Source organism: Austrofundulus limnaeus, unplaced genomic scaffold (genome assembly GCF_001266775.1).
Source record: "Austrofundulus limnaeus strain Quisiro unplaced genomic scaffold, Austrofundulus_limnaeus-1.0 Scaffold398, whole genome shotgun sequence".
NCBI lineage: Eukaryota > Metazoa > Chordata > Actinopteri > Cyprinodontiformes > Rivulidae > Austrofundulus > Austrofundulus limnaeus.
This window is the reverse complement of record NW_013952800.1, coordinates 34,749-37,631: the sequence shown is the minus strand read 5'-3', so window position 1 is coordinate 37,631 and position 2,883 is coordinate 34,749. Positions and strand designations below refer to the sequence as shown.

The 2,883-nt window shown below is 41.3% G+C and overlaps 1 protein-coding gene across 1 annotated transcript in view; it reads left to right on the top strand.

Annotated features, from left to right (window-relative positions):
* lin54 (lin-54 DREAM MuvB core complex component) overlaps positions 1-2,883 on the top strand; it is a gene marked incomplete at its 3' end in the record, with an annotated part of 40,314 nt that overhangs the window by 26,360 nt on the left and 11,071 nt on the right.

Genomic DNA, 2,883 nt, shown 5'->3' with positions numbered 1-2,883 from the left:
CCCTGCTGCACCACAATCAGGTGTCTCTGCTGCACCACAGACATGTGTCCCTGCTGCACCACAATCAGGTGTCTCTGCTGCACCACAGACATGTGTCCCTGCTGCACCACAGACAGGTGTCTCTGCTGCACCACAGACAGGTGTCTCTGCTGCACCACAGACAGGTGTCTCTGCTGCACCACAGACAGGTGTCTCTGCTGCACCACAGACAGGTGTCTCTGCTGCACCACAGACAGGTGTCTCTGCTGCACCACAGACAGGTGTCTCATGAAGCCAGAATGAAATTCATCACTGAAGCGACACATTTAACAAGTTTTCTCAGCTGCAGTCACAGCTGTGCCATTCATTAACAACAGCATCAATACGGTTGTATACAGAGTTGCACATAGGTGGTGCGCAGGTGCGTCTGCGCGGTCAAAATAATAAAAAGCGCACCAGATGGAATGTCATGAAGCTCAGTTGCGTACCTGAGATTGAACCTGGTTGTCTGTCAAAACAACAGTTTGCAGGGCTCTAGAGTGCAACCAGTTTGGTCGCAAATGCGACCTGATTTCTTTAAAAAATTAATAAATAAAAAAATCCAGCCGCAATGGTTCGTTGTTCGGTGCTCACCAAGCCTCTTAGGACAGCGGGACCCTGATATAAAGTTAAAACTAAGACACTGCCTTCAACAAATCAGACAAAGTCTAGAGCCGTTTTATCCAATCAGAGCAGAGCAGGGCGGGACTTTCAGTGAGAGCAAGTTTGGTTGAAGCAGCGGCTCTGGGAGCAGATAGGCACCCACAGAGATTTTTGAGGCTGCAGGGGTCAGTCCTGACTCATCCTGCACTTTGCTCCTGAACTACCAGATACTTTGGTATGTAAAACCTAACTTTATATTAAATATATGTTCAGAATGTTGTTATCCAACGGATCTGTCCAAATCTGTGTGAGTGACTAAACTCTCCTCTTGATGAGAGACTTATGGGAGCACGTCGCTGCATACAGGCTGTCTGTGAGGTTCACTGTTTACAGAACATTTGTTTGTCACATATTAAAGCAAAGATGATTCTCTGTTTAACACCCCAGTCAAAAAATAAATTATACAGTATACAGCAGGCATGTCCAACTCAAGGGCCTCCTGCAAGTTTTAGATTTGTCCCTGCTTCAACACAACTGATTCAAATAGATGATTTACCTTCTCAGTTTGCCATCAAGGTCTGCAGAGGCCCACTAATTAAGCACCCCTTAGGTTCAGCTGTGTTGAACCAGGGCAGCACCTAAAACATGCAAGACTTTGGACACCACTGGTATACAATATATTAAAAAAATATAAAAACCTGCCATGTTCTCTAGATGAATGATTTTAATTGTTATTTTAATTTATCATAAAGATCCACAAATTTCATTCACAACTGTATCAAAAAACAAGGTTCTTGATGTAAACTTGTTTATATTTAGGACCATACTGTGACGCAGCTGCTCTGGGATAAATGTAATTTATTAAATGATCAAATACGAAGAATAAATGATTACATGAGCTGACACCATCTAAATAATATAATATTTTTGAATAAAATAGTCTTTTAAAAATAAATCAGTCTAACAAATAAAACATTTGTGTGTTTTAAGTTATTTTGCTCTGTGCAAAAGACAGATATTTGCTGGTTGGTCTGGAGAGTGGAAAGCTGGTGTAACCAAGGCTGAAGATCCAGACGACCAAACTACAGGAGTTGTCCATCTGAAGGACATGTTAGTCTAAAAGACATTTAACCATGAAATGTTCCATTTGTGATGTTTATATGACATACACCCAGCCCCTCGGACACTTAGGTAGTTTACAAAATTTATGTAAAGTAAAAAAATTAAATTAAAAACCTGTTGGACTGATTTAACATGATGTCCTGAGACGGTGCAGCTGATAGGAGTCATAAAACAGAACAGGGGGACGTTAGATGACCTGACGCCCCTCTAGATAAATGTGTTGAGTGAAGGAAAATATGAGCACCAAGCAACAACCCTAGGTTCTCCCCTGAGAACCAGACCAAACATTTTATGTGCAACCCTGGTTAATAAGCTGATAACTAAATAAAACATTTAAATAACATATTTTATTCACCAAAACTTTTTATTATCTGTTTAAAAACTCCATCCTCCTTTTTTTCCTTAAGAAAACTCTGCCCCCTCTGTCACACAGGTCCTCGGGTGTTTCGTTTCAACAATAAGTCCTTTTCTATCACCACCATGAAGCTAACACTGAAAGTCCAGTTTGTTCTGCTCTGTATTTTTGTTATAAGTTTTATTTTCTGTAATTCTGAGAATGTCCGCTCAGCATTTAGCTTATAAGATGCTACAAAAATCTAGTTTCCCATTTCTGACTCCTGCTTTCTGATCAGCCAATCAAATGATGAGAAAATGTTGAGCTGTCTGAGGCCAGCTAGCAGGCTCTGAGGTCTTCACCTCAGCACCTGATTGGTCAAAGCAACAGTATCACTGCTGTTTGTATCACCCTCCAGGTGCCTTCGCTGGCCCCGATGGCACACCACTACTTAATACCACCGTCTATCAAAAACTTTCCAAGCATTGTCCTTGAAGTGATGACTTATAGCCCCATCACCACCAGCGCACTTGTATGCATTTCGGCTCAGCTCGGCTCAACCTCAGCTGAATGCTTCTCCATTTGGTTCCAGGTGCATTCAACCGTACACAGCTGTGCTGTTTCAGAACCTTGTACAAACTTCCTCCTGGAGAGAGATTCTTTATCTTGTTTGTTTAATGTTAACCTTCGGGCATAAAATACCATAAAACGCCTTAAAATGTAGACACAAATTAAATGAAGTACTGCTTTTGAACCCTTTAGAGTAAATTCACAAGCTTGGTCTCTTTTTAAAGCTAATAATCTGA